Source organism: Manis pentadactyla, chromosome 14 (assembly GCF_030020395.1).
Source record: "Manis pentadactyla isolate mManPen7 chromosome 14, mManPen7.hap1, whole genome shotgun sequence".
Taxonomy (NCBI): Eukaryota; Metazoa; Chordata; class Mammalia; order Pholidota; family Manidae; genus Manis; species Manis pentadactyla.
Window position 1 is genome coordinate 5,846,014 of NC_080032.1, and position 24,355 is coordinate 5,870,368.

General features: G+C 37.2%; 2 protein-coding genes and 1 gene segment (V, D, J or C); 1 reads left to right on the forward strand and 2 right to left on the reverse strand.

The window, feature by feature from the left end:
• LOC130680826 (immunoglobulin lambda variable 1-40-like) overlaps window positions 1–24,355 on the reverse strand; it is a 209,277-nt gene that overhangs the window by 102,929 nt on the left and 81,993 nt on the right.
• LOC130680825 (immunoglobulin lambda-1 light chain-like) overlaps window positions 1–24,355 on the reverse strand; it is a 270,410-nt gene that overhangs the window by 99,517 nt on the left and 146,538 nt on the right. The gene's annotated exons all lie outside the window — the stretch shown is intronic.
• ZNF280B (zinc finger protein 280B) overlaps window positions 1–24,355 on the forward strand; it is a 93,052-nt gene that overhangs the window by 1,125 nt on the left and 67,572 nt on the right. The gene's annotated exons all lie outside the window — the stretch shown is intronic.

Here is a 24,355-nt window from a genome sequence, read left to right on the forward strand (position 1 = left end):
CTCTCTGGTTGTTCAAGGACGTGATCTCCTGCCTGGAATAGCTCACGTTCTGAAAAGATTGAGTGCACACCTGAGGTAAGATATGCGAGGTCTTTATAATAAGGACCAAGGTTGCATCTGTAAGTTTTTCACTTGTTCTCTTCTGTGGTAAAACGTTACTGTTTAGGCAGTATTTCCTGAGTGTGTATGATTTGAAACTGAGTATGTATGGATAAATTCGGCCACTCATTGATTTAGATAATTCTGGACTCTCTAAATTGCCTCTTAAGAAAGGGAGGGTGGTGGTGGCTTGCTTTCCCCTGCCCACGTGGAAGGAGAAAGAAAAGTAAGAGCACCGTAGATTTTAAGCCATGTAAAGCTGATCTCTTTATTACCATGTGACAAGGCCAATGGGCTGAAACACATACCCTAAGATTTCAGCTAATGTATTAAAGTGGTTCATTCAGGGCAAATGTATTTAAAAATGATTGCATGGGTTTGGTTGTTGTTCATTTTCATACCCTTTTCCCTACGGACTTTTTTCATGATATGAGTGGATGGGAGAGGCTCTCTCAATCCATTCCATGCCAGTAGGCAAGATTATAGGTAAATTCTGTGCTAAGCAAACTTGTGCATACAGCTCAGAGAGAGCCACTGTATAGTTTATTTTCTATTGCTGTGTAACACATTATCTCAAAACAATAGCTTAAAATAATACGTGTTTATTATCTCATAATTTCTCATGGTCTGCAACCCTGGAGTGGCTTAGCTGTGTGGTTCTGGCTCAGGGTGTCTCATGAGGTCTGGTCAAGCTTTTGACTGGATGGGCAATCTCTGAAGACTTGACTTTTGTTGGATGATCTGTCTAAGCTCACTCACCGGACTGTTAGCAGCTGGCTTCTGTTCCTCATCTGTGTGCCTCTCCTTGGGGCTGCTCATGTCCTGGCAGTTAACTTCCCCCTAGAGCGAGTGATTCAAGAGAGCTTGTACCGAACATGAGGTTCAGTCTTTCTCAGATGTTACATATCATCACTTCTGTGTTTGTTTAGTTCCACAGACTAACCCCATGATAATGTGGGGGAGAGCTACACACAAGTGTGAATACCATGAAGCGGGATTCATTTGGGGCTATCTTAGAGGCTTGGCTTACACACCATTTATATACCATTCTACCCTTCACTGTATGATCTCAAGCATTGTCCTATTACTGTCGGTACATTATTTGGCTCCAGGCTAAGGCCAATACCTCTTTTGTGTACTAGATCCAAGCAGTTATTCTTTATTCAAGGATGTTGTTCCCACAAGTCTCATCTTTATCCTGGATTAAGTTTTCTGTTTCTCTGGGTCATTTCCATCAGCAAACAGACTGATTATAATGTCACCTCTTCTTAAAAATCCATCTTTTGATGACACATCCACCTCCTGCTTATTTTGTTTCATATTTGTATGTTATTACAGGAAAATTTTTCTGGAGTTTCCCATATTTGTTTTCTCCAGTTACCTCATTCTCCTTTAAATCTACTCTTTGTCATGGTCACCAATGAATTTCACGGCGCTTAATCTGATGGTCTGTTTTTAGTTTTTTTTTATATGATCTATTGGCAGCATTTATCAGAGGAACTCATTTCCTTCTCCTTGAAAATAACTTTTCATTTGGATTACAGGATTTCATTTGATATTCTACAGGATTCTCCTCCTTTTAAGACTTAACCCCTCCCAAACCCCTGACCCAATGGCTGTAAGTATTTCTTTGTAAACATCCCCTCCTCATATCCTTTTCTGGTTCCTTATCAACTCCCTAACCTCTAACCAATGAAATGCCTCAGGGCTTGGATCTCAGGCCTTTTAACCTAAATGAGTTCATTAAGTCTTGTGTTTTAAATAACACTCTATGCTGAAGTTGCCAAAATTTGTACACCTAGCACAGACTTTTTCCTGAGCTCTAGTCTCATATATTTACCTGCTCAGCATCACCCCTTGTATGTCATCGTCTTCTCCTTCACATCCTAAACCAATCTGTCAACTAATCTTTGGGACCTAATAGATTTTGATCTAGAATCTGACCCCTTAGTACCTCCATTTTCCCATCCTGTCTGGTACAAACATCATCTTTTGTCTATATTATTTCAGGAGCCTCTTGAACTTGTCTTCCTGCTTCCAATACTACCCTCTAAAGTTTGTTTCTAGCAGTCATATAGCAGTCAGAGTGACCCTGTTTAAATGAAAGTTAGATTCTATCACTCCTCACTCAAAACCTCACAGTGACCCTCATCACACTGAGTGAAAACCAAAGAACTGGCCTACACCGACCAACTTGATTTTGGCTCTTCACCACACGGAGCTTATTCTTTGATCTCATCTCCTTTTCCATTGGCTTGTCTGTTAGCCTCTTGACCATTAAGTGTGCTAAGCATGTGCCAATTTCAGTCTTTGTATTTGCCATTTCTTCTGTTGAAATATTCTTCCCCAGATATCCATAACCATGCTGTATGATTATCAGCTTGCCTCCATACTACCTGACATTTACTGCTTTATTTTCTAACATTTGTAACCATTTGAAATTTTACATGTATATATAAATATATGTTTGAATATACAATGATATAAAATGCATTTCACATATTTTACTGTTATTATATATAACAAAATATATAGTACTATATGATACTATAATATACATAATAATATTTTATGTATATGTGTTTAAAAAATATTTTCCAATTACCTCTACTGGAATGTCAGCACCCTGAAGAAAGGGTCTTTGTTTGCATCATTGCTGAATTGCCAGTGTATAGTTCAGTACCTGGTATAGGTAGGCTCACCAAACTTTTATTGAGTGAATGGTCTACTACTCAAATTCCTCACAAACAGCACCTTGATGCGCCTCCCTCCCCCTTCCTCTGTGGTTAGGAGACTGTCAAAAGTGTGCAAAGTCTTTTAATCATTCCATTCCTGTGTCAAATCTCTGTTTCTCAGTTTTTTTGGGGGACAGGGATATATTTCAATTCTATTGATCCAATATGTTTTGTAGTTCATCCAAAATAGTGAACATCAGAATATTTCCAAACTTGTATGTATGATCTCACATAGAACTTCTTATGGTGATCTTTCCATAGAGTAACAATTTCTCCCTAATTTCTTAAAAAAAACATTGTCTCCCCACCCCATTTTTTTTTGGACCCCGGAGTTCTAAAATGGCAATATTAGGGTCAATTTGGTATTTTAGAAAAATAATAGTGACTCATCTTTTGACTTCTTAATAAATGTGGGCACAAGCTATTTTAACCTCATCCTTTGTAAGTTCCTTACACTTGTAAACTACAAATATCTTTAGGTATATTCCATTCTTTCCCTTAAATGTATAAATTAGTCATTTGAATAATAATACAATTCTGAGTTTAGTTTAAGCATTATTATTGGATATATTTGAAAACAAACTATGGATGCTCTGAAGAAGTCTTAGCAGGATTTTTTCCCCTGCGAGCTTCTCAGTAGCAGGGAGATACAAGTAGAGATTCATTAACAGGGCCCATCTGGCCTGCAGAGAATCTTACCACTTCACAACCTCCAGATTCCTTATTATTAGGTTGACTTATTTATCAACCAAACTGAGGTATTTTTAAGAGTGAAAAGTGGTACTATTAATACATAGGGGCAACAGGTTAAACTGGGATCATCCTGGTCAAATATTTAGCAATCCTACTTAAATTAATTTGGCCTTCTAAGTCCTTAATATCAGAGAAGTATCCACTCTACAAGCAGATAGCCTTCTATCTCTGGGACGGCCTGCATCCCCCTGTGAATTTATAAATTGACCACCTGGCACGAGCTTAACTCACTTCGTTGGCTAGATTAGTTTGCATCATTAGCATGATCCTAATTACTTGTTACTTGAATGGAGTCTGCTTGGGGCTTTGTAAGTTTAGTATCAGTTGTTGTGATGTGCAAGGCATTTTTTCCTCTTTAATTGAGATATAATTCACGTACCATTAAATTTACTCTTTAGAGTGTAAAACTGAATGGTTTTTAGTATGTTCATAACACTGTATGTTTACCACTAATTCTGGTACGTTTCATCAACTCTAAACCCTGTATCCATTAGCAGTCACTCATTGTGTTAGTTTCCCGTGGCTACCATAACAAATTACCACAAGCCTGGTGGCTTAAAACAACAAAAAATTATTCTCTCTAAATTCTGGAGACCAGTCATTTGAAATCAGCATCGCTGGACTTAAATCAGGATGTTGCCAGGGCTGTGCTTCCCCTGACACTTTAGGGGAGAATCCATTCCTTGTCTTTTCTAGCTTGTGGTCATGGCTGGCATTTCTTGGCTTGTGGTCATGTCACTCTGGTCTTTGCACACTGCTTTCTCGTAGTATATGTGTGATATCTCCTGCCTCACTTATTAGGACACTTGTGATAGCATTTAGGGCCCACTCATATAATTAATCCAGGATAGTTTTACCTTCTTAAGATCCTTAACTTAATCACATCTGAAAGACCCTTTTTCAAAATCAGGTAACATATACATGTTTCAAGGACTGGATCTGATATTTGGGGGAGGGGATGTCATTCTACTCACTATATTCCCCATTCCTTTTTTCTCCCCAGTGGTAACCACTAGTTTATTTCTGTCTCTATGAGTTTGCCTATTCTACACATTTTTTTTTTTTGTTTGTTTGTTTGTTTTAAATAATTATTTTTTATTGAAGGGTAGTTGACGCACAGTATTACATTACATTAGTTTCAAGTGTACAACACAGTGGTAGAACATTTATATACATAATTCTAGGTTCCAGCTATCACCCTACCAAGCTGTTACAATATCTTGACTATATTCCTTATGCTATACATTACATCCCGGTTACTAATTTATTTTACCATTGAAAGTCTGTCCTTTTTTTTTTTTTTTTTGTGAGGGCATCTCTCATATTTATTGATCAAATGGTTGTTAACGACAATAAAATTCTGTATAGGGGAGTCAATGCTCAATGCACAATCATTAATCCACCCCAAGCCTAATTTTCATCAGTCTCCAATCTTCTGAGGCATAACAAACAAGTTCTTACATGGAGAACAAATTCTTACATAATGAATAAGTTACATAGTGAACAGTACAAGGGCAGTCAGTCATCACAGAAACTTTCGGTTTTGCTCATGCATTATGAACTCTAAACAGTCAGTTCAAATATGAATACTCATTTGGTTTTTATACTTGATTTATATGTGGATACCACATTTCTCTCTTTATTATTATTCTTTTTAATAAAATGCTGAAGTGGTAGGTAGATACAAGATAAAGGTAGAAAACATAGTTTAGTGTTGTAAGAGAGCAAATGTAGATGATCAGGTGTGTGCCTGTAGACTATGTGTTAATCCAAGCTAGACCAGGGCAATAAAACATCCACGTATGCAGAAGATTTCTCTCAGAACAGGGGGGGTGAGGTTCTAAGCCTCACCTCTGTTGATCCCCAATTTCTCACCTGATGGCCCCCTGCGACTGTGCCTGTCTTAGGTTGTTCCTCCCTTGAGGAATCTTACCCGTCTCTGGCTAACCAGTCATCTTCCGGGGCCATACAGGGAAATGTGAAGTTGGTAAGTGAGAGGGAAGCCTTATTGTTTGAAAAGGTTAGCTTTTTACTTCTTTGCATATTTATGCCCTGTAGCTTCTATGCCCAGCATTTGTCTTGAGGTATCTTTACCACTTGGAAGAATTATGATACTCGGTAAATTTGATATGAGGCACGAATTCTATTTAAGGGTTGTAATTAGGAAGGAAGAAGAAAAGCTGTAGAAGTAGCAGGTGGCAGAAAACATGGGAAGATTGATTATTTCTTTGACATATCTTCTTGTAGAGTAACTTCAGCATGTATAGGTTTTAAGCTACTACTTAAATTGCGCACACACATTAACATAATAGGAGTATAGTTACATAACCAAAGCATATCTGTAATTACCAGCCATCTCCAGTGAAACCAAGAAAACCAGTTAGGCACCTTAGGCATTTGTGAAAACTTATCTATGATATGGTGGATATTGTCCAACTGAACTTGAACAGTCTGAGAGAAATCAGACAAATTAAAACAACCCATTCCTGGGGACTGTTCACATGCCATATGTTCTTTTAACAGTAAATAGTCTGTAGTTGTAAGACTTTGGAGCGCTACAATTTGCACTTCTCCAAATTCTTGGTTGAGTTCCAACAGTATAGATCCAGTCAAATTTGTTGTTTTACTGTATGCACAGGCCAGCTTAGATATCTCCTTCCTCATTCCCATGGCAAGTCCAGGAACTGGTGGGATGAGTGCATCTACAGCTGTAGCAGTGCGTGGATCTTTGTTGGGGTTTTTTGATGATCATCTTCTGGCATGAGTCTTCCAGAGAGTGCAGATGTTGGAAGTTCTTTTTCATATCGTATCTTAGTTCATTTTCGGGGTAGCCCAATTAGGCTTTGATCCTCTGTATAAACACAAACAGACCCTTTGCCTACACTTTTATATGCCCTTTATACCCTTGTGTAGAACTCGTTGGAGGTTACCACACAGGAACTGCCCCTTTTTTTTTTTTTTTTGCTTTGTTTTTGGTATCACTAATCTACACTTACATGACGAATATTATGTTTACTAGACTCTCCCCTATACCAGGTCTCCCCTATAAACCCCTTTACAGTCACTGACCATCAGCATAGCAAAATGTTGTAGAATCCCTACTTGCCTTCTCTGTGTTGTACAGCCCTCCCTTTTCTCCTACCCCCCCATGCATGTTAATCTTAATACCCCCCTACTTCCCCCCCTTATCCCTCCCTACCCACCCATCCTCCCCAGTCCCTTTCCCTTTGGTACCTGTTAGTCCATTCTTGAGTTCTGTGATTCTGCTGCTGTTTTGTTCCTTCAGTTTTTCCTTTGTTCTTATATTCCACAGATAAGTGAAATCATTTGGTATTTCTCTTTCTCCGCTTGGCTTGTTTCACTGAGCATAATACCCTCCAGCTCCATCCATGTTGCTGCAAATGGTTGGATTTGCCCTTTTCTTATGGCTGAGTAGTATTCCATTGTGTATATGTACCACATCTTCTTTATCCATTCATCTATTGATGGACATTTAGGTTGCTTCCAATTCTTGGCTATTGTAAATAGTGCTGCAATAAACATAGGGGTGCATCTGTCTTTTTCAAACTTGATTGCTGCGTTCTTAGGGTAAATTCCTAGGAGTGGAATTCCTGGGTCAAATGGTAAGTCTGTTTTGAGCATTTTGATGTACCTCCATACTGCTTTCCACAATGGTTGAACTAACTTACATTCCCACCAACAGTGTAGGAGGGTTCCCCTTTCTCCACAGCCTCGCCAACATTTGTTGTTGTTTGTCTTTTGGATGGCAGCCATCCTTACTGGTGTGAGGTGATACCTCATTGTTATTCTACACATTTTATATGAGAGGAATCATACAATATGTGGCCTTTTGTGTCTCACTTTATTCACTTAGCATGTTTCAGGGTTTATCCATGTCGTATATGTACAGCAGTACTTTGTTTTTATGACTGAATAATATTCTTTTGTATGGATGTACCACAGTTTGTTCATCCATTTATCAATTAGTGGACATTTGGGTTCTTTGCACTTTGTGGCTATTATGAATAATGTTGCTGTGAACATTGTTATGCAAATTGTTGTGTAGGCTTATATTTTCAGTTCTTTTGGGTATGTATTTGGAGTAAAATTGCTAGTTCGTATGGTAACTCTATACTTAATTTTTGAGGTACTTCCAAATGGTTGTCTGAAGTAGATGTACCATTTTATAGCAATTACATAAGCAATATATGATTCCAATTTCTCCACATCTTCTGCAACTCTTGTTATTGAGCCTCTTTTATTAGAGCCAAACTAGTGGGTATGAAGTAGTATCTCATTGTGATTTTGATTTACATTTCCCTAATGACTAATTGTGTTGAGTAGTATTTCTTGTGCTTATTGGTCATTTGTTTATTATGTTTGGAGAAATGTCTATTCAAATCCTTTGCCCATTTTTTAATGAACTTTTTATTGTGGTAAAAACAGTTAATGTTGAGAACATAAATATTACCCTTAACCTCACTGTTTTGAAACAGATCTCTAGAACTTATTACTTACAAAATTGAAACTGTATAACTGACCCATTAAACAACAATCTCCACTTTTCTTTCTGCCACTAGATCCTGGTATCCAGCTATTTTGTTTCCTTTTTGTTGCTTTGACTGTTATAGATACTTCATGTAAGTGAAATTATACAATATTTGCCTTTTTGGTGACTGGCTTATTTCATTTAGCATAATGACCTCAAGGCTCATGCATGTTGTAGCATGTGACAGAGTTTCCTTTTTATGGTGAATAATATTCCATCATATGTATATATGACATTAAAAAAATCCTTTCATCAGTCAGTGGATATTTGGTTATTATAAATAGTTCTGCTGTAAACATGAGTATGCAAATACCTCTCTGAGACCCTGCTTTCATTTCTTTTGGATATACATCTAGAAGTGGGATTGTTGGATCATATGGGAATTCTGTTTTTAAGTTTTTGAGAAACTGTTTTCCATAGCAGTTGCACCATTTTGCAGTCCAGCCACAGCGCACAAGGATTCCAATCTCTCCACATCCTTGTCAATAGTTGTTTCCTCCCCACTACACCCATCAGGATGATAGCCATCATCCTGATGGTGTGAGGTGAGATGTCATGGTTTACATTCACATTTCCCTAACGATTAGTATGTTGAGCATCTTTTCATGTATTTGTTGGTTGGTTGTATATCATCTTTGGAGAACTGTCAGTTTTGTTCCTTTGCTCAAAAAGACAGTTGTCTTTTTATTCTTCCATTCTAAGAGGTCTGTATGTATTCTGGATACAAGCTCCTTATCAGATAGATGATTTACATATATTTTCTCTCATTTCTGTGGGTTGTTTTACTATAGTAATGGTGTCCTTTGAAGGATGAAAGTTTTTAATTTGACGAAGTCCTATTTATTTTTCTTTTGGCATTTATTCTTTTGGTGTCTTGTCTTAAACCATTTCTTTTTTTTTTTTTAAGAGTTTTATAGGGTCAGCTCTTACATTTAGTTATCCAATCCATTTGAAGTTACTTTTAGTGTATGGTATGAGCAGGAGTCCAGCTTCATCCTTTTGTATGTGGATATTCAGTTGTTGCGCATCATTTCTTGAAAAGACTTGTCTGTTCCCTACTAAATTATTTTAATAATCTTGCTGAAAATGAATTGACCATTAATGTGTGGGATTGACCAGTAATGGATAGATTTATTTCTGGACTTTGAATTCGGTTCTATTGATCTGTGTTTCTATCTTTATGGCAATGCCAAACTCTTGATTACTGTCACTTTGTAGTAAGTTTTGACATCAGCGTGAATCTTTCAGTTTGGGTCCTCTTTTTCAAGATTGTTTTGGCTATTTTGAGTACCTCACATTCCCATATGCATTGCAATTTCTGTGAAAAAGTTAGCAGGGATTTTGATACATCAGTTTTGGTACTCTTGCCATCTTATGTTAAGTCTTCTGATCCTTGAACATGGCCTGTCTTTACATTTATTTAGGTCTTTGTTAATTGCCTCAACAATGTATTCAGTATAATTTAGTGTTTTTAGTATTGTATCTTGCATTTCTTTTATTAAATGTATTCCTAAGTATTTTATTATTTTATTGCTAATGTAAATGGAATTTCATCTTTCAGAGTGTTTATTGCTGGTGTACAAAAATATTTTTATATTGATCTTGTATTTTGCAACCTTGTTGAATTTGTTTACTCCTTGTAATACTTTGTGGATTCCTCAGGATTTTTATAAACAAAATCATGTCATCTCCAGTAGAGTTTTACTTCTTCCTTTCTAATCTGAATGCTTTAAAAAAAATTTTTTTTTATTAAGGTATTATTGATATATACTCTTATGAAGGTTTCACATGAAAAAACAATGTGGTTACTACATTTACCCATGTTATCAAGTCCCCACCCATACCCCAATGCAGTCACTGTCCATCAGTGTAGTAAGATGCCACAGATAAACTGTTTGCCTTCTCTGTGACACTATGTTTTCCCCATGACCCCGCACACCATGTGTACTAAACATAATACCCCTCAATCCCCACCTCCCTCCCTCCCAACCTGTCCTCCCACAACCCTCCCCTTTGGTAACCACTAGTCCCTTCTTGGAGTCTCTGAGTCTACAGCTATTTTGTTCCTTCAGGGAAATCATTTGGCACTTGTCTTTCTCTGCCTGGCTTATTTCACTGAGCATATATTCTCCAGCTCCATCCATGCTATTGCAAATGGTAGGATTTGTTTCTTTCTTATGGCTGAATTGTATTCCATTGTGTATATGTACCACGTCTTCTTCATCCATTCATCTACTGATGGACACTTAGGTTGCTTCCATGTCTTCACTATTGTATATAGTGCTGCAATAAACATAGGGGTGCATATGTCTTTTTGAGTCTGAGAAGTTGTATTCTTTGGGTAAATTCCAAGGAGTGGGATTCCTGGGTCAAATGGTATTTCTATTTTTAGTTTTCTTGAGGAACCTCCATATTGCTTTCCACAATGGTTGAACTAGCTTACATCCCCCACCAGCAGTGTAGGAGGGTTCCCCTTTCTCTGTATCCTCACCAGCATTTGTTGTTCTTAGTCTTTTCGATGCTGGCTTTCCTTACTGGTGTGAGTTGGTATCTCATTGTGGTTTTAATTTGCATTTTCCTGATGATTAGTGATGTGGAGCATCTTTTCATGTGTCTGTTGGCCATCTGAATTTCTTCTTTGGAGATCTGAATTTCTTCTTTGGAGAACTGTCTCTTCATATCCTCTGCCCATTTTTTTTTTTTAATTGAAGGGTAGTTGACAACAGCATTGCATTACATTAGTTTCAGGTGTACAACACAGTGATTCAACATTTATATACATGATAATTCTAGGTACCAGGTATCACCATACCAAGTTGTTACAATATTTTGACTATATTCCTTATGCTATACATTACATCCCGGTTACTTATTTATTTTACAATTGGAAGTGTGTTTATATATATATATATATTTTTTGTGTGTGTGTGAGGGCATCTCTCATATTTATTGATCAAATAGTTGTTAACCACAATAAATTTCTGTATAGGGGGGTCAATACTCAATGCACAATCATTAATCCACCCCAAGCCTAATTTTCGTCAGTCTCCAATCTTCTGAGGCATAACAAACAAGTTCTTACATGGAGTACAAATTCTTACATAGTGAATAAGTTACATGGTGAACAGTGCAAGGGCAGTCATCACAGAAGCTTTCGGTTTTGTTCATGCATTATGAACTATACACAGTCAGTTCAAATATGAATATTCATTTGATTTTTAAACTTGATTTATATGTGGATACCACATTTCTCTATTATTATTATTTTTAATAAAATGCTGAAGTGGTAGGTAGATACAAGATAAAGGTAGAAAACAGAGTTTAGTGTTGTAAGAGAGCAAATGTAGATGATCAGGTGTGTGCCTGTAGACTATGTGTTAATCCGAGCTAGATGAGGGCAGTAAACATCCATGTATGCCAAAGATTTCTCTCAGAACATGGCTCTGCCCATTTTTTAATCAGGTTATGGGCTTTTTGGGTGTTGAGGCATGTAAGTTCTTTATATATTTTGGATGTTAACCCCTTGTTGGATATGTCATTTACAAATATATTCTCCCATACTGTAGGATGCCTTTTTGTTCTGTTGATGGTGTCCTTTGCCGTACAGAAACTTTTTAGTTTGATGTAGTCCCATGTGTTCATTTTTGCTTTTGTTTCCCTTGCTTGAGGAGATGCGTTTAGGAAGAAGTTGCTCATGCTTATATTCAGGACATTTTTGCCTATGTTATCTTCTAAGAGTTTTATGGTTTTATGACTTACATTCAGGTCTTTGATCCATTTCGAGTTTACTTTTGTGTATGGGGTTAAACAATGACCCAGTTTCATTCTCTTGCATGTAGCTGTCCAGTTTTGCCAACACCAGCTGTTGAAGAGTCTGTCATTTCCCCATTGTATGTCTATGGCTCCTTTATCGTATATGAATTGACCATATATGCTTGGGTTTATATCTGGGCTCTCTAGTCTGTTCCATTGGTCTATGGATCTGTTCTTGTGCCAGTACCAAATTGTCTTGATTACTGTGGCTTTGTAGTAGAGCTTGAAGTTGGAGAACATAATTCCCCCTGCTTTATTCTTCCTTCTCAGGATTGCTTTAGCTATTTGGGGTCTTTTGTGGTTCCATATGAATTTTAAAACAATTTTCTCTAGTTCACTGAAGAATGCTGTTGGTATTTTGATAGGAATTGCATTGAATCTGTAGATTGCTTTAAGCAGGATGGCCATTTTGACAATATTATTTCTTCCTATCCATGAGCATGGAATGTGTTTCCATTTACTGGTATCTTCTTTAATTTCTCTCATGAGTGTCTTGTAGTTTTCAGAGTATAGGTCTTTCACTTCCTTGGTTAGATTTATTCCTAGGTATTTTATTCTTTTTGATGCCACCGTGAATGGAATTGTTTTCCTGATTTCTCTTTCTGCTAGTTCATCGTTAGTGTACAGGAATGCAACATATTTCTGTGTATTAATTTTGTATCCCGCAACTTTCCTGAATTCAGATATTAGATCTAGTAGTTTAGGAGTGGATTCTTTAGGGTTTTTTATGTACAATATCATGTGATCTGCAAACAGGGACAGTTTAACTTCTTCCTTGCCAATCTGGATGCCTTTTATTTCTTTGTGTTGTCTGATTGCTGTGATGAGGACCTCCAGAACTATGTTGAATAGAAGTGGGGAGAGTGGGCATCCTTGTCTTGTTCCCGATCTTAAAGGAAAAGCTTTCAGCTTCTTACTGTTAAGTATAATGTTGGCTGTGGGTTTGTCATATATGGCCCTTATTATGTTGAGGTACTTGCCCTCTATACCCATTTTGTTGAGAGTTTTTATCATGAATGGAAGTTGAATTTTGTCACATGCTTTTTCAGCATATGTGGAGATGATCATGTGGTTTTTGTCCTTTTTGTTGATATGGATGATGTTGATGGATTTTCGAATGTTGTACCATCTTTGCATCCCTGGAATAAATCCTCCTTGATCATGATGGATGATCTTTTTGATGTATTGTTGAATTTGGTTTTGCTAATATTTTGTTGAGTATTTTTGCGTCTATGTTCATGAAGGATATTGGTCTGTAATTTTCTTTTTTTGTGGTGTCTTTGCCTGGTTTTGGTATTAGAATGATGCTGGCCTCATAGAATGAGTTTGGAAGTATTTGTCTTCTTCTACTCTTTGGAAAACTTTAAGGAGGATGGGTATTATGTCTTCACTAAATGTTTGGTAAAATTCAGCGGTGAAGCCATCTGGTTCAGGGGTTTTGTTCTTAGGTAGTTTTTTGATTACCAATTCAATATCATTGCTGGTAATTGGTCTGTTCAAATTTTCTGTTTCTTTCTGGGACAGCCTTGGAAGGTTGTATTTTTCTAGAAAGTTGTCTGTTTCTTCTAGGTTATCCAGTTTGTTGACATATAATTTTTCATAGTATTCTCTCATAATTCTTTGTATTTCTGTGGTGTCCATAGTGATTTTTCCTTTCTCATTTCTGATTCTGTTTGTGTAGACTCTCTTTTTTTCTTGATAAGTCTGGCTAGGGGTTTATCTATTTTGTTTATTTTCCCGAAGAATCAGCTCTTGCTTTCATTGATTCTTTCTGTTGTTTTATTCTTCTCAATTTTATTTATTTCTGCTCTAATCTTTATTATGTCCCTCTTTCTACTGACTTTGGGCCTCATTTGTTCTTTTTCTAGTTTTGTTAATTGTGAGTTTAGAGTGTTCATATGGCATTGTTCTTTCCTGAGGTAGGCCTGTGTTGCAATATACTTTCCTCTTAGCACAGCCTTGGCTGCGTCCCAAAGATTTTGCAGTGTTGAATTATTGTTGTCATTTGTCTCCATATATTGCTTGATCTCTGTTTTTATTTGATCATTGATCCATTGGTTATTTAGGAGCATGTTGTTATGCCTCCATGTGTTTGTGGGGTTTTTCATTTTTCTCTGCATGATTTATTTTTAGTTTCATACCTTTGTGGTCTGAGAAACTGGTTGGTAAAATTTCAATCATTTTGAATTTACTGAGGCTCTTTTTGTGGCCTAATATATGATATATTCTTGAAAATGTTCCATGTGCACTTGAGAAGAATGTATATTTTGTTGCTTTTGGGTGTAGAGTTCTGTAGATGTCTGTTAGGTCCATCTGTTCTAATGTGTTGTTCAGTGCCTCTGTCTCCTTACTTATTTTGTTGTCTTTTTGATCTGTCCTTCAGAGTGAAGGGGAGTGTTGAAGTCTCCTAGAATGAATGCATTACATTCTATTTCCCCTTTTAATTCTGTTAGTATCTGTTTCACATATGTAGGTGCTCCGGTGTTGGGTGCATGGGTATTTATAATGGTTATATCTTCTTGTTGGATTGACCACTTAATCATTATGTAATATCCTTCTTTGTCTCTTGTGACTTTCTTTGTTTTGAAGTCTATTTTGTCTGATAGAAGTACTGAAACTCCAGCTTTTTTCTCCCTGTTAGTTGCATGAAATATCTTTTTCCATCCCTTCACTTTTAGTTTGTGTATGTCTTTGGGTTTAAAGTGAGTCTCTTGTAGGCAGCATATAGATGGGTCTTGTTTTTTTATCCATTCAGTGACTCTGTGTCTTTTGATTGGTGCATTCAGTCCATTTACACTTAGGGTGATTATTGATAGGTATGTACTTATTGCCATTCCAGGCTTTAGATTCGTGGTTACCAAAGGTTCAAGGTTAACATCCTTTCTATCTAAGAGTCTAACTTAACTCACTTAATATACTGTTACAAACACAATCTATAGGTTCTTTTTTTTCCTCCTCTTCTTCCTCCTCCTCTATTCTTTATATGTTAGCTATCATATTCTGTACTCTTTGTCTATTCCTTGATTGACTTTGGGGATAGTTGATTTAATTTTGCATTTGCTTAGTTTTTAACTGTTTTGCTTTCTTTACTGTGGTTTTATTACCTCTCCTGACAGCTATTAAACTTTAGAAACACTTCCGTCTATAGCAGTCCCTCCAAAATACACTGTAGGGATGGTTTGTGGGGGTAATTTCTCTCAGCTTTTATCTATCTGGAAATTGTTTAATCCCTCCTTCAATTTAAATGATAATCTTGCCTGATAAAGTATTCTTGGTTCGAGACCCTTCTGCTTCATTGCATTAAATACATCATGCCACTCCCTTCTGGCTTGTAAGGTTTCTGCTTTGAGGTCTGATAGCCTGATGGGCTTTCATTTGTATGTGTTCTTATTTCTGTCTCTGGCTGCTTTTAATAGTCTGTCCTTATCCTTGATCTTTGCCATTTTAATTACTCTATGTCTTGGTGTTGTCTTCCTTGGGTCCCTTACATTGGGTGGTCTGTGTATCTCCATGGCCTGAGAGACTATCTCCTTCCGCAGATTGGTGAAGTTTTCAGCAATTACTTCCTCAAAGACACTTTCTATCCCTTTTTCTCTCTTCTTCTTCTTCTGATACGCCTTTAATGCCAATATTGTTCCATTTGGATTGGTCACACAGTTCTCTAAATATTCTTTAATTCTTAGAGATCCTTTTTTCTCTCTGTGCCTCAGCTTCTTTGTATTCTTCTTCTCTAATTTCTATTTCATTTATTGTCTCCTCCACTGTATCTAATCTGCTTTTAATACACTCCATTGTGCTCTTAAATGATTGGAACTCCAACTGGAATTCATTCCTGAGTTCTTGAATATGTTTCTGTACCTCCATAAGCATGTTAATGATTTTTATTTTGTACTCCCTTTCAGGAAAATTCATGAGGTCGATTTCATTTGAATCTTTCTCAGGTGTTGTATTCATAATTTTACTTTTAACCAGTTTCTTTGGCGTTTCATATTTGTATATGGTGCCCTCTAGTGCCCAGAAGCTCTTCCCTCTGGACTGCTCAGCCCCTGAAGCAATGTCGGGGGTTTCAGGGGAGCAGTATTGGTGCCTGGGGGGAGGAAAGAGCTGTTCCCTGGTTCCCAGCTGATATGCATGTCTCCACTGCCAGAACCAGTGGGCCAAGCACAAAGGTATAAGCCTCTATGCTTTGCATTTGTAGTTGCTGTAGACGGGGCTTCCCTTTGGCTGGCCTAATGCCAGGGTAGGGTTTGCCGGTTTGTGAGTCAGGTGGGGCTGGCCAGGAGAAAGGCGCAGTAGGCTGTGTATCACAGAGGGGGTCCTTCAAGCTGTGTAGCCATCCAGGGAGCTGGAGCGCCTGAAGATCAAGAAAGTTTCCAACCTGCTGGGCAGAGTGCACCGAGACAATTTTGTCTACCTGTCCTTTCTCCTGAGCAGTAAACTGTGCAATCCTTGCTCCTTTAGCAGCCCTCTTGCTTTTAGGAAGTCTCTTAGACTGCCCGCCTTTCTTTTGTCCCAGAGCAGCTGGATATGGATCCCTGCTTTCTTCAAGCAGCTGGATCTCAGTCTCTCCAGGTATTCTGCCTGTCTTAACTATCCCATCCCCTAATCACCAGAGTACCATGAAAGCACTATGAAAATGTAGGTTTGTGCTCCCAGAGAGTATCTCCAGAGTTAGGTATTCAGCAGTCCCAGGCTTCCACTCCCTCCCTGCTCCATTTCTCTTCCTCCCACCAGTGAGCTGGGGTGGGGGAAGGGCTTGGGTCCTGCCAGGCCATGGCTTTGGTACATTACCCTGTTCCATGAGGTTTATTCTTTTCTCCAGATGTATGCAGTTTGGCGCAGCCCTCTTTCCTGTTGCTCTTTCGGGATTAGTTGTAGTATTAATTATATTTTCGTATTATATGCGGTTTTAGGAGGAAGCCTCTGTCTCACCTCTCACACTGCCATCTTTAATCCTCTCCTGAATGCTTTTTTATGTTTTCTTGCCTGATTGCCCAGGTGAAAGAGTACCTCCAGTAAAATGTTGAATCAAAATGTGGAAGTGGATATTGTGTTCTTCCTGATTTCAGAGGGAAAGCTTTCAGTTTTTCTCCATTAATTATGATGCTAGCTCTGGGTGTTTCACAGATGCCTTTTGTCTGATTGAGAAAGTTCCCTTCAGTTCCTAATTATAGAGGTGTTTTTTTTCCCCATCATGGAAGGGTGCTAGATTTTGTCAAAGCTTTTTCGGCAGGCAGATGTGTCTTTTGTCCTATATTAAAATAATATAATGATTGATTTTCAATTAATGAACTAGCTTTGCACACCTTACACACCTTACATAAATCCCACTTGGTTATGGTATATAATCCCTTTTATATGTTGGGTTTGTTTGCTAGTATCCTGTTGAGGATTTTTACCTTTATATTCATAAGGGATATTGGTCTACAGTTTTCTTTTTTTGTGTGTTTAATGTTTTGGTCTGATTTTGGTATCAGAGTAATACTGGCCTTATAGAATGAATTGGAAAGTTTACTTTTCTGATTTTTGAAAGAGTTGATGAAGGATTGGTGTTGATTCTTATTGAATCATTTTGATAGAATTCACCAGGTAGTCATCTGATCTTGGGTTTCTCTTTTGAGAATTTTTTTATTACTAATTCAAGTTCTTTACTTATTTTGGATCTATTCATATTTTCTGTGTTTCTATGTGTGTGTGTGTGTTTGGTAATTTATGTCTCTTTTGAAATTTGTTCATTTCATCTAGATTATCTAATTTGTTGGAATAAAATTTTTCGTAGTATATGCTTAAATTTTATGAATTCTGGGAGGGGAAATCCCAGGGCAAAAATACCTAGCTGAAACCAAAATCAGTCAAAGGGAGAAATAGCATTTACAACCCATTTGTTGCTTACATACAGCCTTCTAGGGCCTCTCTCTCTCCTGCTGCAGCAGAAGCGAGCAAATCCTCTCCTCAGCCTCTCATGTCCAGATAAGCCCTTGCTCCCCGTTGATATGGAGATTGGCTACTTCTCCCCACCCCTTCCTGTTGGTATGGAGATGCACTAAAGCCAGGTGAGAGATTCTGGAAATATTGCAATTTTACCCACAAACTTTTAAAATAAATTTTCTGTGGTTAGTAGTAATATCCCCTTTTTATTGAAAAAAATAACATTGAGATGAAATTCACATATAAAAAGTCAGTCATTTTTGAGTGAACAATTCAGTGACATGTAGAGCATTCATGGCATACATCTGCTGTTTCTATGTAGTTTGAAAACATCTCCATCATTTCAAAGTAAAACTATCCATTAAGAAGTATCTGTTTCCCTCCCCCACCCCCTGGCAGCCACCAATCTGTGTTTAGATTCTCTGGATTTACCTATTCTTGATATTTACTATAGATGAAATCATACAATACAGGGACCTTCTCTGTCTGGTTTCTTTCACTTTGCATGTTTTCAGGACTTACCCAGATTGTAGCATGCATCAGTATTGTATTCCTTTTTTTAAACAATTAAATTAAAATTTTTATTGGTATATATATGATTAACATATAACATTGTATTAGTTTCAGATCTACAACACAGTGATTCAATATTTCTATTTATTATGAAATGATCACACAGTAAGTATAGTTAACCTCTGTCACCATATGCAGCTACAACTTTTTTTTTCTTATGATAAGAACTTTTAAGATGTATTCACTTAGCAACTTTCAAATATACAATACAGCATTATTAAAGGTAGTCACTGTGTTATACATTACATCTCTATTACATAGAGTTATTTTATAACTGGAAGTTTGTACTTTTTGACCCCCTCCACCCTCCCACCCCATCCCCTAAACACACACTTCTGACAAATACCATTCTGTTCTGTGTATCTATGAGCTTGGTTTTTTTTGTTTGTTTGTTTCTTTTTAGGTTCCTCATGTGCATGAGATCGTACAGTATTTGTCTTTCTGTTTGTCTTATTTCACTTAGCATAATACACTCTAGGTCCATCTGTTGCAAATGGCAATATTTCAGTCTTTTTTATGGTTGAGTAATATTCCATTGTGTGTATATTGCCACATTTTCTTTATCCATTCATCCATCAGTGTACACTTAGGTTGTTTCTATATCTTGGCTATTTGTAAATAATGCTGTAGTGAACGTGGGGGAACCTGCATTCCTTTTATGGTCGAATGATATTTCAATGTGTGTAAATACACAATTTGTTTATCCATTCATCCACTGATGGACATCTGTTATTCCACCTATGTTATTGTGAATAGTGGTGCTATAAATGTGCATATATATTACATATGTGTGTTTGAGTACCTGTTTTCAGTTCTTTGGGGTATATACCTAGAAGTGGACTCATGAGGTCATACAATAATTCTATATTTAACTTTTTGAGGGAACTGCTAAACTGTCTTCTACAAAATCTTCTGATTTTTGCAAGCTTTTTGTTAATTTCTAGGATCTGAGAAACTTGATTTTGAAAGTTTTTGCTAGTGTTTGCTTTTAGGAAGGAGTGCATACTTTTAGTTCCTTAATCCATTATTCCCTCTGATCTCACCTTGTTGCTAGCATTTAACAAATTGGCATTGTCATGTTTTTTTAGTCATCTTTTTTATGGCTCTCCAAAACCTCTTTTAAAATCATTTGCCACTCTCCAGTACTCCAAGCCTTTCCCAAACAGGCTTAGTGAAAGAATTTTGCCTCTGAACTAATAGGCCACTTTTAGGTTGAACTGTCACCTGGCTCCTGTCTCCTTTGTGGATTCTTCTAAGATGTTGCTCTTAGAAGGAAAGGAAGGAAAAGGGAAAATGCCTGGATTTCTCTCTTGTCTAAGAGAAGGTCTCATGTAGTATAGTATTCTAACCATATTGTTCTGAGAAAAGGCTTCCCCAAACCTGTGGTCTTCATGATGAGATCTTGCTATAGTCATTCTTCTAAATCCCAGGATTGTAGGGCTTTCTTAATAGCACACTTCAGTGGTTCCCAGACTTCAAGAAAATTGGCTGTTTCCCAGGTTTGAACATTTTCTACCCCTTCTCTCAGCCCGCTTTCCTTTGTTGAGTTTCTTTCTAACTCCTTCTAGATAATTGTTTCCCTTTAATGAATATTTGAGTGTTTATTTTGTGCCAGGACTGTGCTAGGCTTTTGGGAGAAATCAGTGTGAACAAAATAGACAAAAAATAGACTAAAAAACAAAACAGAACTTCTCCAGTAGAAGGAGCTGATAGTCCAGTGGGGAAAGATAGTAAATATAGTAAGTACATAATTCTCTGGTGAAATAAAAAGTGATATTATTAAATTAGGGAAAATATAATAGAGCAGGATCATAGGTTTGAATGTTGGGTAGGTAGAAGTGTTGTAATTTTAGGGTGGCCAGAGAAAAGATAAGTTTGGACATGAAGTTGAAGGAGATAGAAGTGTTAGAGAATATCTGGAAGACAAGAGTTTCAGGTGGAGACTCTACACTGAGCAGGCTCCACTGTGGCTTGGAATGAATGAATGTTAGAATAGTGGAAGAAGAGATGAGAGAGTTAGCAATAGTGGAATGGTAGTGATGGTCTGTGATTCTTTGATTTTTCTCTCATTCCATTTTGTAGAAACAGTCATGTCTTTTGACAAAGAACAACCTTGGTTTAATAAATTGTTACTTTTCTAGACTCTCAGGCTAGATTAGACACAATTTTTGCACTGTTCTACCATCCTGTGCTTATTTATGAAAAAACATTTGTCAAAAATACTTACGAAAAAACTGTTTTTCTTTAACTTACTGTAGTTTTAAGGATCCTGTCAGGCTCCCATTTCCCCAAGGATCTGTGTTAATGAGCATTTAATTCTAAGGCAGCAAATATGTGGGGTTAATGGAGGAGAGGGGAGGAAGACTGGTGGGGAAGGACCGAGTGTGCTGTGCTGTGGGTGGGGAGAGACTGAGTGGATTGGAACAAGAATTTGGAAGAGTAGTAGCTGGGTGAAAAGAATCAGAGCAAGGGAAGTTGGTGAGGACAGGTACCAGAGAAGTCATGGTGGCCTAAACTTTCAAAGTTACTCAAGAAGGACGGATGCCTGATAGAAGCTGGTGTGTGGTCATAACAAAGACCTATTAAAAGGATCATTTAAATGCACAGGAATAACCTGGGAGGTGTGTCATCACCACTGTCTTCCCAGCTGTCTTTGGAGAGAAACCTCATTCACTCCTCCCACAGACCTTGGCACTTTCCTCGGATGTGGGTATGAAGTGATTTTTGAGGACTAGCCCCTTAGATCTAGTAGGTCTTGGCATGTCCAACCTCCCCAATACCAATGTCTTAAGATTCTGGCAAACTGTAGAAAATAAGGACACTAGAGGAGAAGAGATAGGAAAATCCCCATGGTCTAATGTGTTACTCTTGTTCTAAATGAATTACTTCATTAACTTATTTGTCTTACGTCTGATTGCCTGCTCTTAACTTTTTACCTTGAACAATTGGCTGGATGGAAAGTTAATCAGTATAGTCAACAGCTAAAAATCCTACCAACATCAGTTGGATTCAAGTTTAGCAATGTTACTGGAACCTGGTTTATTTATTTATTTATTTTAAACAACAGGCATTTATTTTTCATAGATTTGGAAGCCAGAAAGTCCAAGATCAACGTGCTAGTTGATTTGGTTCCCCAGTGAGGGCTCTCTTCCTAGATTGCAAGTAGTCACTTTCTTGCTGTGTCCTCACATGGTGGAGAGTAGAGAGGAAGCAGTTCCTTTGATGTCTCTTAGCATTAATCCCATCGTGAGGGCCTCACACTCATCATTTTATCTAAATTTAATTACCCCCTAAAGTCCCCATCTCCAGATACCAAGTTGGTGGTTAGGGCTTCAACATATGAGTTTGAGATTGAAGGGGACACAGTTTAATCCATACCATAACTAAAATGTATTCTGTAGAATTGGAGGAATCATTTAACATGTAGGACTAGAGAGGAATGAAATAATTACAATGGTGTTTTTAAAGTTCATCTAGTGGTGATACACAGTATAATTTGAAGGACAGAGAAACAAGACAGCTACCAGTTTAGAGCCTAATACAGATGTACAAACATGAAGTAACCAGTGGACTTAAACTGGTTTAAGTTGGGGGGGAGGTGCTTTAATAGGAATGGAAATGAAAGGTATGACTAATGAAATGAAAATCAGAATGACTAATGCTTTAAAAAGTTATTTAGAATCTTAAGTTTCTGTGAATAATTTGATGGGAGCTGGGGAAGGTTTGAATAGATTTTATAAAATAGAAGGAGAGTAAAAATGAATCCCATGAGTCTCTTTTATCCTTAGAGACCAAGTGGGTAATAGCACCATCATCTGAAAAGGACGCGCATTAAGTCCGAGTTCTAGTGGGCAGAGCACAGAACTAGAATTCAAGAATTATGTATTTTAGTTCTAATTCTGAAGATTCTGCATATAAGTTTAGGAAAATAATAACCTTTTCTAGGTTTTAAAAGTCCACCCCCAGATAATCCTGATGGTCCATATTCGTTGTAGAATTACAGTTTTTATTTTGAAAATTTGAGATTTTTATTTTTTAATTCTTCTATTCTGGTTTTTATGATATCAGAAAGAATATTGATAATTTTGTTTCAGGACTATGCCTTTAGAAAGGATATTAAAGCATACATGTAGAATTACCTAGAAGGTAGTGACTAGAATTGTGGAAGTGATCCTGAGAGGAAGATTGGATTAGGGCAGAAGATCTCCCAAAGAATATTTTTGATTGCCACATCTACAGGATTGCTGTTGGCATCTAGTGGGTAGAGGTGAGGGAGACTGCTAAACATCCAACATGTACCCCCCAACAATGAAAAATTATTTGATATGAAAATATCAGTAGTGCCTAGGTTGAGAAACACTGGACTAGGTGGAATCATCCAAGAGTTAGATGACTGTAGTCATATGTAGACAAACCAAACTAATTTTTGTTAACTCTAAAGAGTAGTGTTTTCAAATTTGCCTGATGTTTTCTTGCATTATATGTCTCTGAATTATCTATTTAGTTTTAGTTTTAAGGTTGTAAATTGCTATTCATGACACACTAGGCCGAAGCTTCATGCATTTGCTCCTTTCTCCCTGGTGCTTGATAGTGTCCAACCAGTGTTGGTCAAGTAAAATACCACTGTGGAATAATGGGGAAAAGAATAAAAAATGTTATTGTGCTTAATATAATATTTCTTTTTTTAAATTTACTTCTAAATTGGTACACAGACTTTCAGGATTAAGTATATGTTCCAAAATTATATAGTGATATGCTAATTAAGTTAATGAGAGGTGCATGGCAAGGCTTAGGTGCCAGTTTAATTTTTATAGATCAGATTATGCTGATTTGAAGGATCCTCATTGGGTTATAATGAATTCTGACATCCTGGGGTGTTTAGAAGTTGATAAGTTATGAACTGTGGTTTTGTTAGGCAGAAAAGTAGGTATGAGTGGGGTGGAGAGAAAATAAAGCCAGTAAAGCCCACTAAAAGGGACTCAAAGAGTTAACCAGATAAAACCATGGAGCCAGGAAAGACAGAGTTAATTAGCTGAAGTTTCAAGGACCAGGAGTTTACTTGGAATGTTCAAACACTCCCCAGATAAAGAAAATATCAGAAGACAAGCACAATAACCATCAAAGCACAGCTCTTGTGTCCATTTCACCAATTAGACCAGGCTTCCAAGGCCAAAGATTGTCAGTCAAGGACTTCTCTGCCCTGCCAAAAACCCCATAAAAAGAAGCCTCACAGTAAGCCTGCCTTTGTCTGCCTTGACTCTGGCCCTCTCCTCCCTTGGAGTGCATTCAGATAAAACTTTCATTTGGCTTTGCTACTGTGTCTTTCCCTTTCAGTTCTTTGTTGCAGTGCGACAAGAACTGCAGGAGAACAAACTCAACATGTAACGTCTTAAAGTGCCTACATATTTCTAGACTAAAACCAGTGCTTTTCAAACCACTAGTAGTGACCCACTGATGAGTCATAATCGATTTTGTGGGTCATGGTCAATTTAAGAGAAATGAAATAGAAAATAATTAAAATAAGCATCCCATTTAAGTAAAGGCAATTATTATTTATATGTGTTTGTGTAGTGAGACTCCACATAGTTGTTTCTATTTTTACTATGGGTTGTGGTTAAAAAATGTTTGTAAAAAGTTACCTTTAAATCCTTTATTGGCCTACAGAATTTCTGACATGACAAGATTCTGAGACTGAATTCATAGAAAGCATGAAATTAATGGAGCATAATCTGCTTTACAAATAAAGGTTATTAATTAGAGTTACCATTTATTAATTAATTTAACAAATTCTGTATTTATTACATTCCCATGTTATGCCAGCACTGTTCTTTGTGCAGAGGATACAGCAGTTAACAAAAGACAATTCCTTCCCTTTGGAGTTTACATTTTACTGGATACATAATAG